The following is a 16,233-nucleotide window of genomic DNA, read 5'->3' on the forward strand; positions in this document are numbered from 1 at the left end:
CTTCTCTTATTTGCTTTCATCCCAAGGATGTCGGCTGGTGGTGGGAGGAGGGGCTTTAAGTTGGTGGGATGAAGGTCCCAAGTGCCTCCCGCCCCCCCCCCCCCCCCGTACGTCCTCTCCCACCGCTGGTCCCGTGTCACCCGCCTCGCCCACTATCTCACGTTGTGGGTCGTACAGCACTCCCACAGCCCCTGCCACCGTGATTGGCTCTGGGCTTTGGAGCCGGCCGCGAGGTGCTAAACCCATTACCGGCGACGAGAGGGAATGATTACCGTCACCCTAATCAGGCACGGGCCACTTCTTGAATGGACCTTTAATTTGAGACTTAAAATGCACCTCCGTTGGAAATGGCGATGGTGCCCGCTAACGTGGCGCGGAGTGCGTGGCTGGCGAGCGCGGCGCTCTGCTCTGAGCGCGTCGCTCTGCTCTGAGCGCGTGTCCACCCGCTCCCTCGCCAAGGGTTTCTCTTTTCATCCGAACGCTTCGCCGTCCACTCGCGCTACAAGAGGTACGCGCCCCGACACTCGGCTGAGCGGCGCGCTCCTCACCAAACGAACAGAAACGTAACGCGGGCACGAGATGATCCTCCAAGGTGGAATGCGCGTGGAATATTTCACGATGGTGAACCTCCGTTGAGAGGCGTGTGCGTCGCCCAGCTGACCAAATCGCCATGGATGCAACGGATCTTGCCAGTTCTCGGAAGCTAAGCAGGCTTGAACCTGGTTAGCGCTTGGATGGGTGACCACCACCAGTGTTTGCCAGGTGCTGTAGGCGTCGGGGCCCCGTGAGGTGTGGCCAGGAGATGGCGTTGCTGAGTGTTTCACGGGGATCGCTGGTTTCCTCCTCCCTCAGGAAGCCAAACAAAATGGATTTGGCCAAACGTCGCAATGAATCAGCACCGTCCTGAAAATGAGTTTTGAGACTCGGTGAGGCTTTTCTGGGAAATTAATTGCCATGATTTAGTAAAAACGCATCGGTAAATTATGTTCTTTTACTTTTGTGAAATTAACGAACATTGATGACCATGGAATGCACAGTGATTTTATATAATTACATTTTTTTTTTCTTTAAAACGGGGATTCACAAGCTTCTGGGAACCACAAGAACAAAAATGAGATGCCGACTGAGACGCCGGTCAGAGTGCGTGACCCTCAGTGGGAAGGTTAAACATTCTAATTCCACTCTTGTCAGGGTTCCACTCAGCCCATCATCCCTCAAGGGGTGATCAAAACGAGCGCTACCCTACGACACATCATAAGTGGCTGTCCTGTGGAATAATTTTCCCCCGACCATAGGAATATGGAATTTCCAATGTAGGTTCGGCGAATTTTTGTTTTCATTGAACGTGACTCCGATGTCTGAACCAGTGGGAGCGGCGTGGCGAGCGCAGCCGTGTGATCGCGCGTTCGCTTTGCAATTGCGGAGACAATGCGGCACGAACGGCGTCACGAGCACGCGGCGTGAAAAACATTGCACGCAAATCCGGTGCAACAAGATGTAATTAGTGTTCACGACGGACTGTCATTTGTCCACTTAGTTTGAAGTGTTTTTGCTTAAAGGACGGTGATTACATTCAATTGGATCACGGGGCGGCAGGGCCTGGGTTCGCGTTGCTATTGGATGTTGACGCACAGAAGAGGCTCCCTCTTGGCGACTCTTAAGTTCACGAGGTTTTCGTCCTGCGAAAGTCGGCTGCCGCACCTCTTGGTGGCGCTGCCAAATTTCTCCGTAGAATTCTGTAGCTTCGTGGTAAACCTGGCGGCAGCGTAAGGTTTTCGCGGTTGGACTCCCCGATTCCGGGCCGTTCCGCTCGTTGCTCGGCACGATGCCCGACGTTGGCTTCGCCGGGTGGGAAGGGGATCCTGGCAGCGGCGGCGGCAGCAGCAGCAGGAGTGACTGAGCACCACGCTGGAAACCCTGCGGCGTTTCCAGATTGAAACCATTTCCTTCTAGCCGAGTGGCGGCGGTGGAGGTGGCCTGTAGTCCAGTGCCATGGAGGCAGCAGCGAGGGTTGGTGGATCGCGCATAGATGTTGTGAAACTCCCAAATGTGGACTTATGCACCTGTGCCATCCGTCCCATCTGAACGTTGCCCTCTTGGATGCATGTGTTTTTTTTTTCTTTTTCCGTGTGCTCTGGCTTCCTCCCACATGTAAAAACACTCCTTGCAAGTTTAAATTATAATTCTTACGCTGCTAAGACACAGTGACGGATAAGCATCGCGTGCGGCCCGCTTGCTTCCCCTCCCCGGGACTAGAAGGCAGTGCTCGGCTCGGGGCTACGGTTGGGGTTGTTGTTTGCAGCCAGGGTTAAGACAGAGATCAGGGTAAGGGCTGGCGTTAGGCTCCGTCCTGTTTTGCGGGCTTCATTGCACCCCGGCAGCTCAGCGGGGGTCCCTGTGTCGGTGTGCGGTGGCACCGCCGCCGTGTGGCTCTCCGATGAGTTTTTGGGTCGTACCGCGCGTTGCTTCGGCACGATGCCCGACGTTTCGCACCGCGTGCCAGGAGCTTCTTCAGGAACTGAATTCCAAACATTCCGTTCCTGAAAGCTCGCCGTGCTGGAAGTTTCTCCAGCATCCCGAAGAAGCTCCCAGGCAAGCTCCCGACTCGCGTCCGGGGTCGTACGGCGTCACCGAGAGCCGCCCCCCTCCGTGCGCGCCTCGCGCTCGTTGGGAGAGAACTCACTCCGGCGTCACCATCACGATTGTCCGCCCATGAACACGAGGGCATCACTTTTCGGGAAATGTAACGACAGAAACCGCCCACCCCCCCCCTCACCCTGTTCCACCCTACCAAAAATAATATCGTGCCACGCTGTTGTCCCAGCTTGTGCCATCGGAGCTGCAGCTGAGCCCTTGGGAGCGGACGCGTCGGAACAGCGGCGAAACAATGGTGGGAGAGAGCGCGTGCGCGCGCCGCGGCGTGTTTACCCAGGCCGCGTTGGAGTGCCGCGATCCGGCTCCTTTATGGGCGAACACGCGGCTTTGAGGAGTGTGTCGTGGCCGCTCTGCAAGTCCGAATCGCTTTTTCAGCCGGGCTTAAGATTTCAGGGGGGTTTTTTGGAATCATGTTGGTTATCCAAGTCCATCCCTAAAGCTCTTTTTTTTCGGAGTTTAGCTCCTCGCGAGGGATAATGTACAAATCAAATGCCATGGAATCTCCTCTAAACGGGGGCTTAGGATGCATTACCAGTCCCATGCAACGGGCGGGGAATATTGTGAACTCAGTCTTACATGGGCTAAGCTGAGATAATTCTGTTAGCTTCTCTCCACAAACAGCCTTTTTTCAGCCCCCGCAATCCGCTGGGAAAAGTGAAATTAAACGGTAAATCCCTTCTGAAACGCGCCGGCTTTTGTGTGCAGAGGGTGCACGGGCCAGGCCGGAGGGTGGGGGGGGGGAGGAGCGGTGTGGCCGGCGTGGCGCAGGGGGAGGGAGGTGCGTCGCTTGTGCGGGTTCCGCGCCGGCCACTTTCATCACGGCCTGATAGAAAGTGACAGTGTGAAGACTGAATCGTTGGGCTGCTAACTGAGGATCAAACGAGCGCCTATCGGGGAGAGACAGAGCTCACCCCCAGTGGGGCCTGAGAAAACCACGCGTGGTGGTGGTGGTGGTTGGTGGGGGGGTTGGTGGGCTGAGTCACAGGCAGGGGGCGAAGGGTGGGTGGGGGGGAGACGCCAATGATGTGGAGGCAAAGGCCAAGCTGCGGAGGCTCTCTGCAGCGCTGCGCGTTGAGCCGTGACCAGGGTGTGTCCACCGCTGCCTTGTGTTCACCGTCGTGACCGGGGCCATGAACACAAAACGAGCGGCTAAGCCGCCGCAGCCGCCGCCTTTCAGGTGTTCAAATGGCAATTTAAACGCAGCGGATCAAATGGTATCCACACAGCGCGAGGTCAATGACGGGACACTCTCTTGTGAAAATGAAATGCATTTTAAACCAACAAGTTGACGATTCAAATGGCTCTGTTTTAAAGGAAATGCCGATCGACGTGACGTTTATTCTGTTCCAGTTGACGACACGAGGTGTCCCGTAGAACGGCCGCGAGTCGCGTGGGCCACATTCGGGGGGGGGGGGGTGTTCTCTACTCGGAGAGCAACTAGCCGAATGAGACCATGAGGCCATCGCTCAGCCCTCATTGACCGCTTGAACCCTCGGGAAGAGGCCCGGAGCGAGCAGCTGCCTGGTGTGAGGCTCAGGTGCTCCACCTCCACCATCATCAACAACAACAACTCCACCAACGGCAATTTTCAGAAATCCTCGTCCCTCTGCAGTCTAAATGAGTCGACCCCAGGTCGTGTGTGGTGGGGTGAAGTGCGGCTGCACCCACCTCTGGCTCCCCAGAGTGGGCCAAAATTACCCTCCAGAGGGGCTCTCTGGCATTCCCGCAAGCGGAGGCGCTTCCAGCAGCAGCAGCAGCAGAGGCGAGAGCGAGCACTTGCAGGGCTGCGCCTCTCCCCCTCACCCGCGTCTCACCGCTCGGCTTCTCGGGCGGCAGGGCCTGACGCCGCAAAGCGACGCTACGGCAAAAAAAAGCGTTTCTTTTTGGAAGTTTTGAACGGCTCAGGCTCAGAAGGTGGTAGATGAGGCAGGGAGCCGTTGCAGCTACCGCTGCTGCCGCCGCTGCTGCTGCGGTAATGAAGCGAGGGATTTAGACTGAAGTTAGAAGTGTCACCCGTGCAGTGGTGGCACGTCGAGTGGGACTGCGGGCACCGGCCACCCTCCCCCTGCCCGCCCGCCGGGGGCCCTCAGCGCCGGCGTTGCACCTCCACTGCACGTTCGGAAATGTCAATTTAATTATACTGTACATTCGTGGATAACTTTTGCTTTTCAATTCCCCCACGAAATCACGAAGAGAGAAATATGAACATAGCACGCGAGGCGGCGTGAGAAGGGGAGGCAGATATTCAAGTGCAGCGGATTCCTTAAAATGATTGCCCCGTGCATCAAAGGGCTCGGATGGGGCCTGGTGACAGCAGAGCCTTTCAAGGGCCGGGGAGGATGTAACGGGGATGGTGTGACGGGGATGGTGTGGTGGGGAGAGTGTGATGGGGATGGTGTGGTGGGGAGAGTGTGATGGGGATGGTGTGGTGGGGAGAGTGTGATGGGGATGGTGTGGTGGGGAGAGTGTGATGGGGACGGTGTGGTGGGGAGAGTGTGATGGGGACGGTGTGGTGGGGAGAGTGTGATGGGGATGGTGTGGTGGGGAGAGTGTGATGGGGACGGTGTGGTGGGGAGAGTGTGATGGGGACAGTGTGGTGGGGAGAGTGTGACGGGGATGGTGTGGTGGGGAGAGTGTGATGGGGACGGTGTGGTGGGGAGAGTGTGATGGGGACGGTGTGGTGGGGAGAGTGTGATGGGGATGGTGTGGTGGGGAGAGTGTGATGGGGACGGTGTGGTGGGGAGAGTGTGACGGGGATGGTGTGGTGGGGAGAGTGTGACGGGGATGGTGTGGTGGGGAGAGTGTGACGGGGATGGTGTGGTGGGGAGAGTGTGATGGGGATGGTGTGGTGGGGAGAGTGTGATGGGGATGGTGTGGTGGGGAGAGTGTGATGGGGATGGTGTGGTGGGGAGAGTGTGATGGGGACGGTGTGACAGGGAGGGTGTAATGGGGAGTTTGTGACGGTGGTGGCGGTGGCAATGGTGGTTGTAAATTTCGGACAAACGCAATCAATAACGACATGATAAACTCTGTGTATACGAAACACTGCGTGGAATGGTAGAACAACGGTTAGTTCACCGCACTACAAACCCGGTGACCTGAGTTCGATTCCCAGTCACGGCTAATATCAGTGGTGAGTGGTATCAGAACCACTCCTGCCCTCTGCCTCCACTTTACCGACCTGTGCTGACTGGCGTGGTGAAGTATGGTAAAAAAAAATCTCCATGACTGACATGGATGTCTTCATCCAGCAGTGGATCGAGAATAGCTGGATGCATATTTTATTTGTAATAAATCCACGTAGCAATTTTCCTCTTTCATATGCTCGTGTTGTATGCAGGCAAACCTCATCTCTGCTCACACCAGCAATTCACAAATTCAACCTTTCACATCGTTGTTCACTCCAGGGTAGTTGCACGCTCTTTATGTACACATACAGGGGGAGCGGTGGCACAGCAATTAGCGCCCTGCACTGTCAACCCAATGACCCGAGCGTGATTCCTGGCCACAGTGTTCGCGGTGAGTGTCACCTGAACTGGTCGTGGGCCTCTGCACCGCCTGACCAACTCAGACCCAAGAGCATGGTGAAGTATGGTCAAACAGCCCCATGAACGAATGGTGTGGGGGGGGGGGGAGGCCTTCATCCAGCAGTTAATTGACAAAGGGCTGGGAATTTCTAGATTTGAAGCTTTCGTGACTGCAAGGATTCATACTCTTAGTTTTTTCTGTAAAGTCACGTAGGTAAAAAAATGAAATTTAAATTAATAAAAATAAAATAATTTGTGATTTTAATGATTGTTAAAATGCAAACTATTCTTAGGTTTTTTCGGTAAAGTCACGTAGGTAAAAACATTAAAATTAATAAAAGTAAAACAAAATAAAAATCACGACGTTTCGGAGGCAACACAAGCAAACTGTTGTCCTCCACCTGAACGTGTAAATTGCACAATTTGGTCGAAGAAAACAAAGCGCGCAGATTGTTGTTGTGCGGCCTCGGGACGTCCGGACGTCCGTGTGTGCGGCGCGTTCACCAGGACACGCGATGACCGTGCAACTGGTCGCAACGCAGGGTCGCCCTCCCACATCCGCAGAGCGTTTCCCCGCATTAGCGTGCATAATTAACGTGTGTAATAACGACGCTTATGTAATTAATAATCATCTTCATCTCATTATTATTATTATTCTATCTTATACAAATTGGTTTTCCCAGATGCAGTATTAATGAAATCGCGAGCACTTGCAAGGTCACGGCAGCATCAGATGTCATCGCAAAGAGGCGACACTCAATACGCGCGCTGGTGGCAATGAATGCAGGGCTCGCATTACGCACCACTCCTCTTCCTCACTCTCATTCGGCTGCCAGAACGACGAGGCAGTGACGAGGGCAAACCTGCCGAGGGAGGCTGAAGACGACGACGATGATGACGATGGTGATGAAAAAAGACGCTTCGCTGACGATGCGAGTGTTGTTTGGGTGGGTGGGTGGATGGGTGGGTGGGAGGGAGTAGTGGCTCTGGGCTGCGTTGCTTCATCCGGGCGGGATTAGTGGACAGGTCAGAGGTGAAGAGGAAGAATGCAGCCAGCCCCTGTGAGATTGGGTGCTCATGCGCTCTCGCCACAATGATGCCAATCAATAATAATTTTTCCATCTGGGTGCTCTGCTGTTATCTGTTTTTAATTATCAGATGACTAACCGTATCAGGCCTCCTTTTTTTTTTCTGGGCCGAGGCAGGAGAGGGGGGGGGAAGTGGATTTTGAGGGGCGGCAGGGACTGGAGGGGAGGGGGGGTCGGGGGGGGGGTGCAGGGGCGGCCGCTCGCGGATGAAAAGGAACGGAAGAGATTTGAAAATCTGCAATTTGAACGCTCGCTCTCGCTCTCTCGGTAAGCCGTGCAGAGCTGGAGTGTCTCGCGGGCTGCGTTAGGAAGCCTCGTGCTCAATTATGCCGCCGTTCACCCCCGTCACGTTCGCTTGCTTGATGTGTGGAGGGGGGGAGAGGGGGTGGCGGGAGGTGGAGGGGGGGTGCCGAGTTGGCAGCTCGGAGTTTGTGAGGTCGCGCACGCAACCGGTTGACGTTGCTTCTTCGTTTGGAGCGTCTGCGTTAACAGCGTTAATTATTGAAGATCGCGTGGCTATCAATATTTAATTATTAAGTGCTATAATGTATTTATAAACGAACGGGTTTGTATAAATAAGCAAGGCCCGTGTGCTCGGCGTCAAAATAAGTTGGCCCGTGCAAATCAACGTGCCTTTGTGTCAATACCACAACAATGTTGTCACTAATTGGTCGCTTCGTTGCCATTAATAAATAATGATTGCACGTAACAACAGCAACAACATCCTCGCCCAACACAAAACTCCCTCGTTTGGACTCATTTCACTGGAAGCGCCACACCGCGTCGTTGGGGCACAACGTCCGACGTTCCGCTCCCCACCCCCCCCCACCCATGTGGGAAATCGAAACGTCATCCGAACGCCGCACGGCACAAACCGTGAACACCCACGGGGCCGTAACTTCACTGGGACTCGCGGGATGTGGCAATGTGCTCCGCAAAGGGAAATTTCACACGAAGGGGCGACTCTTTAAAAACGGCCGTCTATCGAACACAGAAACGTTAAAAATCACCGACAGCACTGACGGGGGGGGGGGGGGGGTGCGTTCTGAGTTTAATTTGAAAGGCGGCGTCGGGCAGGGTGGGAGAAGCCGGCCGGAGAGAGCGACTCACTCCTTTTTTTTGGACTGATGTCAGCACGAGGCGGCCGAGAAATTGGATTTTGGAGGCTGGAAGGTAATCCCGGTCTTGCCTCCCTGCCGATCACAGCGCTGGCCACAGCCAACCCGTCCCGGGCGCTATCGGACCATTTCCACGGGGCGGTGATATTCCTGGCAGAGGCAAGCAATTATGGATTACCTGCACAGATAACGCAGCGGCGCTGGCCTCCTTTACCTTTCACCTTCTTCCCGCAAGGTTCATAACCGCGCCGTCAGCGCCACCGCTTCGAGTGGCCACCGCTTCAGAAGCCTCGTGGGCAAAGTTTTTGCGTTTCTGTGTTCGCCTCGACCGCCGGGTTCGGCGAGCGTTTGCCGAGGGCCAATCGCGGACACGGGGACGAGACCAAGATCTCGCCGTCGCCCCGGCGCGGTTTTGCCGTCACGGGGCGAGCGCCGCTGCCGCCACGCCCGGCGATCTGCAGAGCGGTCACTCGTTTCATTTGCCAACGACCGAGAAGTTTACTCGCAGGACAGCTTGTCAGCGTAAAACGTGACGTGCGTTCTAAAGCAAACAAACGCCGCTTTTGAAGACCTCCGCCTCGGTGCCACAGGTCCACGGCGCGGCCCTCGCTCTGTCATCTGCCGATCCTCTCTCCGTCACCACAAACGTTCTGGCCCCCACCCCCCCACCCCCCCCCCCCCACCACAGCCCTTCAAGGGTCGCCGGCGTGACGACGCGAGAAGGGGAGCTAGTGAGCGCTGACGGAGGGCGGCCAATTAGTGGGTTTGCCGCCCTGACCCCCGGCGGCCCACGGCAGCCGGGGTTCTCGTGACCTCTGACTGCTGCCCTGGGGCTCCCGTGGGGCCGGGGGGAGCCGCCCTGCCGCTCCACCGTGGCCGCCGTGGCCTGGAGAGGCGGCACTCCTCAGCTGGCGCCCTCGCCGAGTCGATGCTGGGCACTGCCCGCAGAGTAACCGCCGCTTTTGCACCAAAGTGCAGGCCTCGCTCTCACGGTGGTGGTGGTGGCGGCGTTGGCGGCGGTGGCGGTCACCGAGGCTTAACCCTGCTGATGGAGAGTCACTTGAAATGTTTTACGTGACTGGCATTGTGATTGGAATGCGCAGCGTGTGTCATTGTGTCATTGAGAAGAAGTCAAAACGTTACCAAAAATGGTGCAAAAGCGACAAAGCCCCTCCGCACAGCTACTCGCTCACTCCACTGCTGGTGAAAGCGCTTCCTCTAGAGGGGGGGGGGGGCTCTCTGCAGCTGCCCCCCCCCCCGAGACGATATTAGGCCTACTCTTCCACGGCGGCCAAACCTCTTGAAAGAGGTGGGAGTTAGCCACGCTTTATTCCACCGCGCGCGACCTGTCCCATTGTTTGGACAGCCGCTGCTGGAGATGGAACCGAACCGCTCGCCCTCCGCCGTGGCAGCGGCGTCTCCACGCACGCCCCACCGTTGGACGACGTCAACAAGCTGAGCGTGCGCTGCGTTGACGCTCAGATTTACTCCGCTGGTAATTAGGGGGATTCGTGAATAGCTTTGTCCCGATCATTTTCCTATTGCTTTGTCCACCCTCTTGAAAATAAAATGCACGAAATATTACTTAAGCACATGAATCATTGATTTGCAGCGAATTATTTTGGAGTAAGCATCATCGCAGCAAAGAGCAACTTTTGAACATATTTCTCAAAGATACCTCGAGCATTACAGCCCCAGCTGGCGCTCAGCGCCGCTCGCCGTGTGAAGAAGGCCTTCAGACGGCGCCCCGTCTAGCCGAGCGTCTAGGAGGATGCATCTAGTGGGGTGGTACCACTCGCCTGGGCCCTCAAACAAATAATTAATCGGGGCCCCGTCTGCCTCCTTCCTTGTGGCCGGCCCCAGTGCCGCACGGCCTGCACCCCGGATATCTACGTCCACTGGATGCGTTTCCACCCCGTGCGCGCACTCCCTTTGTACCGTCACTCCCTGCGACGATCCGCCACCGAGGAACATTTGTGCTTGTTTTTTTTCACCAGCCGTTCTCCAGGCTCCCTCTTGCTCGGGCCCTGCACAGCCACCATTTCCTCGGTTTGTGCCGGCTTGCCGAGGCAAATTCGACACGTCCGTATCTAGGCACGCCGCTCGCCGGATCTCGCGAAGATCTGGGCGAAAGCGCCGCTTGCTTTTTCTCCGATCCATTCAGTCTCGCTCGGTCAAACCGAACATCAAAAACCCCCCGCACGCATTTTGTCCGCGATCCGACCATTGCCATTTGTGCGTCGGAGGCAGCCAAGGCCGTGACAGGTGGTGCGACGCGGCGAGCTAGGGACAAGCACCACCCCCCCCCTCCACACGGGATGTCCCAGGGTTCGTGGGGTGCGACTGGGCGGGTGGGTGAGCGAGCGAGCGTCCACGCACAGTGCTTTGGCCCCTCCGGATGGAGTGTGTCCGCCCAGCGAGCGAAGCCACACAGCGGCGTCGCGGGTTCATCCTCGCATCATCACAGCAATGCGCGTGAAAATTTAAATAAATACTCATTGCTACCAATCATCGTCGTCAATATGCCGTAACATTTAGGGCGTCGGTGAGCGGAGTGGAAATGCGCCCTCCCCGTTTCGGCCCCATCTGCCGCTCAGCGAGCGCAAGCACCTAATGACTTCTCCGACCAGCCCTTGATGTCGTGCCAAACACCACGGGCTCCTCCCTCTCTCTCTCTCCCCTTCCCCACTATCTCGCTTGCCAGTTGTTCGATGCCAAACGCATAGTAGATTTGAACTTATCGCGGCAGCAACGTCACACGCTTGTGCCGTGTAAATATTTGACGTGAGCAGTCGCGAGATTTTAAGTTCACATCTTTGGTGAGATTTGACTCTCGTCACGACGTCGCGGTCACTGGAAGATAGGCAGAAGAACGCTTACATCAGAAAACATGCACGTCAGAGACATCGTATTGACGGTTAAGAACAGTCAGTGGACTTATTCTTATTATTGCGATTTTTGTCAACCTAGGACAGCCTCACTGACGCTCAATGTTGCTTCGTGTAACCCAATTGAGTAATTTGGAGGCAATCTTTGCAGCGTTGTGATATTTGGCCAATACCAGTTACATTGTGTGTGCGTTTTTATAGCTATGGGCGGAAACTGCAGGACCTGGAGATGGAGCAATGAAATCAGCTTGCGTGTAGCAACTAGGGAGATTGTTGCGACGCAAGACCACGAAAGGTGGTGAAGACTTGGGGAGCCCTACATCCAGCGGCTGATGATAACGACGATGACTTCTGAATTCTAAATCGGTCATCCTTGCCCCCGTCGCGCACGAGGTTTGCTCCCACGTCCGATGAATTTTCAGCATCCGTGCAGAAACGAACGGCGCCCAGCGCTCCTCTTGATCGCAGGGGAACATCGGCGTGCTGCTGCTGCTGTTGTTTGTTTGTTTGTTTTTAACACAACGTCCGTGTGCCCGGCGGTGTAAGTGTTGTTACGCAGGCGGTGGGGAGTGTGCGGCGATTCGAGAACCGGCAGTCGGTTTTTCAAAGTTTGGCAGCGACAGACTCTCACCGCAGCCACCTGCGCGACAAACGCAACACGCGACAAACACCACGAGACAAACACACAACACGCGACAAACACGCAACACGCGACAAACACACAACACGTTACAAACACGCAACACGCGACAAACACCACGCGACAAACACACACCACGAGACAAACACACCACACGTTACAAACACGCAACACGCGACAAACACACAACACGTTACAAACACGCAACACGCGACAAACACCACGCGACAAACACACACCACGAGACAAACACACCACACGTTACAAACACACAACACGCGACAAACACGCAACACGTTACAAACACGCAACACGTTACAAACACGCAACACGCGACAAACACACAACACGCGACAAACACACCACACGTTACAAACACGCAACACGCGACAAACACGCAACACGTTACAAACACGCGACAAACACGCAACACGCGACAAACACACAACACGCGACAAACACACAACACGCGACAAACACGCGACAAACGCAACACGCTACAAACACACAACACGCGACAAACGCAACACGCTACAAACACGCAACACGCGACAAACACGCAACGCGCGACAAACACGCGTCGCAGCCGCTGTACAGGTGCGCGCGGCGCGGGCCACGTGACGCGTCCCGCCACGAGACGTAGGCCGTGCGGCGCGCTGGCTGGCGGGCACCGCTTTGCTATGGCGGTGGGGCGGCGGTGGCGGCGGGGCGGCGGTGGCGGACCGCTGAGCTGGGCGGCCCCGCCGAGCGGGCGTTCACGCGAGATGAGTGCCTGGTGGGAGCTCGTCTCGTTCCCCGGCGCAGGTGTGCGGGGTTTGTGTGCCGGGGGCCCCCGCGGGCCGCGGGATTAAGCGGCGTCGCTAAATTACAGCGCGCGAGGGCACGACGGCATTCCCAGGGAGGGCCGAGCCCGCCCCCCCCCCCCTGCCCCGCCGACTCCGTGGTCGCTCTCTCGGTCTTCACACCAGGGCACACTCCTCCACGACAACAACGACGACGATCAGCAAGACGCATCGCACATAGCAGAGCGTAATGCGACCACTACGACTACTGATATATACATTCGTACGGCTTTCTCGATGTGTCCAGGGACACTGCGAGACCAGCTTGGACGAGGGATTATATTGGCATGAGGCACTTACACTCGAGTACAAATATCCATAATATTCCTACGCTATTGCATCTTATGTACCTCTCGTCATGTGAACAGGATTTGGACAAGAATAACGTGAGGTGGATGTGCTGTGCCATAATAACCCACCGGAACGGCGTTCCCGACTCTTCTGGATGAAATTCATCCCCGTACGTATGCGCGGATCACGTGACGCTCTCCAACGCGTCCTCATGTTCGCGAGGATTTATTGCGCGGGACAGAAGCTGCGACGGGTAGCTGCGAGTGCAAAGAGCGTTTGCACTTGCCGAAAATATTCCTTCTGGCGGTGGTTTGTGTCTGCCCATCGTGGGCAGACTCTTTATCAAACTGGCCAGTTGTCTAATCGGGTTAAATCCCCAATGATGGGCAAATTTCAAGTTACATTTGTATTGGATCGTCTTTACAGGAGGTCTCGTGACTGCACGTGACAGAGCACGCCTGGGCAGGGCCGATGCCCTCACCGCGAACGACGCGGTAGGTGGTGACCGCTTGGGAGGCCTTCAACCACCACCTTGAGATGCAGTTGCATTTACATTTGCCGTACTGTTCGTCGAAACGTTATCGCCTTGCACAGTTTCACTGAAACTGGTTGATTATCAGCAGCAGCAGCCATGATCTATCCACTGCTGGATGAAGACCCCCACGCACCTGCGTCATCCCTCGCTGTCCTGCACGTGAGCTGGTCTCATTGTTCCATCTCCGCAGTGGTGGAGTCGCCTCGCCACATTTCCACCTTGGGCTGCCCTGCTGTCCATCAGTCCTGTCCATCGGCCGTCATCCGATGTCGTGATGTGCCCTGCCCAAGCCCACTTACCTTCCATAGCGATCGATACGATCTCTCTGATTTTTACCTTCCCTGATCCATTTGTTGGTGTAAATTCCATGAATGTTACCGTTCACAATAAGATTACTTACACACAAACAACAAGTACAGATGCATAACATGTTTGACTACAGGAGGCCGTTTTGCCAACATTCTTTACATTTCACATTATTTTTTTTATTTTAAACGCCGCTCTTAATTCCATTATCGGGTGGCTCACGTCCTCCCGATCGGCTCACTGCTTCGCAGAGATCGATGGAATGCGGCGACGCCGTCCTCGATTAGCATTTGAAAATTACCCGCGACGGGCGACGGGCGGCGGCTGCGGTGGGCGAGTTGACGTCTATCTGCAAGTTTGTTTTTTCGTCTTTCACGTGCTCGCGCGCGCGCGCGTGTGCGCGATGTTCTCGCATCAACGCCCGCTCCGCTATCTCCGCCCATCTCCGAGAGAGGCTCGGCAAGTTTATTTATTTGTTCGGCTAGGGGAGCCCCTGCTGATAGCGTTTACCCATTAATTGCTCCGTTGTCTGGGGAGCAGTCACTGGTGCTGCAAGTGGAAACAGCTTAAAGAGCTGTAATCTAATTTCCATTAGCGGCAGTTTAAGTGACAATTAGGCAGATACGATCTGTCAACACGGACTTGCCCTACCTACCGGTGCTGGTGGGCGTCGGTGGCGCTGCAAGCCGTGGCCTAAGCGAGCTCCTCCGTGTGCCAGCATGTCAGCATGTCAGGACTCCGTGGTAAAAACTGCCAAACTGGCAACAACAGGAGGGAGCAACTGCCATGCTCTCTCCCGCTTCTGGCGACGGCGTTTCGTACAGATAAACGCCGGCCGCTTTCGTTCGGCACCGCCGTCCGGGCGAACTTATCGCACGGCGTTAAGACCTTAAGTCAACGGGCGCATTGTTAAGGGCCGTGCGCGCGATCATTCAAATTGCCCGACAACCCACCGACAGTGGCGGCCGCGCGATGCTGCGCGGGGACAACTCCGCTTTCATCCGTCGCCTAATTGCGGCGATATCGGATTGACATTTGATATTGAAAGGGGTGAAAACAATGGGTGATAATTTTTGCGACAACGAATGCATTCGGGGGCTTGCGGCTGATGCAAAAAGAAATGAACGTCTCGGGGTGCTCTTAAAGAGTAATTGAAACGTGCTCTGTGCATAGTAAATGTCACGAGGACACAGTTAATTTTGACTAATTTCCTTGAAGAAAGGCATTGTGGGTTTAACATTGATTTATTCATGCCCAGAAAATTCTGAAAACGACGAGATTTACTGACGCTGGCCCTAACGATCTCGACGATTGAAACGAAGTTCCGCTCGCTTCCCTCTAGCAGGCATTGGGGAGGGGGTGGGGGTGGCACTCTGGCGAGTGGTTGGAATAGGAGCCAGGGCCGTGGTGGCGCGGCTCGGGTCTCATTGTCATCGTCGTAACCCGCGTGGGCACGCAGCAGGCACACGCAGCAGCCACACGCAGCAGCCACACGCAGCAGGCACACGCAGCAGGCACACGCAGCAGGCACACGCAGCAGGCACACGCAGCAGGCACACGCAGCAGCCACACGCAGCAGGCACACGCAGCAGGCACACGCAGCAGGCACACGCAGCATCCACACGCAGCAGGCACACGCAGCAGGCACACGCAGCAGCCACACGCAGCAGGCACACGCAACATCCACACGCAGCAGCCACACGCAGCAGGCACACGCAGCAGGCACACGCAGCAGCCACACGCAGCAGGCACACGCAGCAGCCACACGCAGCAGGCACACGCAGCATCCACACGCAGCAGGCACACGCAGCAGGTACACGCAGCAGCCACACGCAGCAGGCACACGCAGCATCCACACGCAGCAGCCACACGCAGCAGGCACACGCAGCAGGCACACGCAGCAGCCACACGCAGCAGGCACACGCAGCAGGCACACGCAGCAGGCACACGCAGCAGCCACACGCAGCAGGCACACGCAGCAGCCACACGCAGCAGGGACACGCAGCAGTCACACGCAGCAGTCACACGCAGCAGCCACACGCAGCAGCCACACGCAGCAGGCACACGCAGCAGCCACACGCAGCAGGCACACGCAGCAGGCACACGCAGCAGGCACATGCAGCAGCCACACGCAGCAGGGACACGCAGCAGCCACACGCAGCAGGCACACGCAGCAGTCACACGCAGCAGGCACACGCAGCAGCCACACGCAGCAGGGACACGCAGCAGCCACACGCAGCAGGCACATGCAGCAGGCACACGCAGCAGGCACACGCAGCAGGCACACGCAGCAGGCACAACGACGTGGAGGCTACTCATGTCACCAGCCGCATTCTCACTCCA

The 16,233-nt window shown here is 56.3% G+C and overlaps 1 protein-coding gene across 19 annotated transcripts in view; it reads left to right on the plus strand.

Annotated features, from left to right (window-relative positions):
* Nucleotides 1–16,233, plus strand: part of LOC144937189 (uncharacterized) — a 145,592-nt gene that overhangs the window by 98,654 nt on the left and 30,705 nt on the right. For 13 of the 19 annotated variants that reach the window (XR_013637584.1, XR_013637578.1, XR_013637583.1 and 10 more), the window contains exon 1: nt 13,050–13,218. The exons of 5 other annotated variants lie outside the window; for them this stretch is intronic. The gene's annotated coding sequence lies outside the window, so the exon portion shown is untranslated. Of the gene's footprint in view, nt 1–13,049; nt 13,219–16,233 lie in introns of those variants that run through there. One more of the 19 variants, XR_013637579.1, reaches the window with a different exon arrangement.

The sequence above is a fragment of the Lampetra fluviatilis genome, chromosome 18, assembly GCF_964198595.1.
Source record: "Lampetra fluviatilis chromosome 18, kcLamFluv1.1, whole genome shotgun sequence".
Lineage (NCBI taxonomy): Eukaryota > Metazoa > Chordata > Hyperoartia > Petromyzontiformes > Petromyzontidae > Lampetra > Lampetra fluviatilis.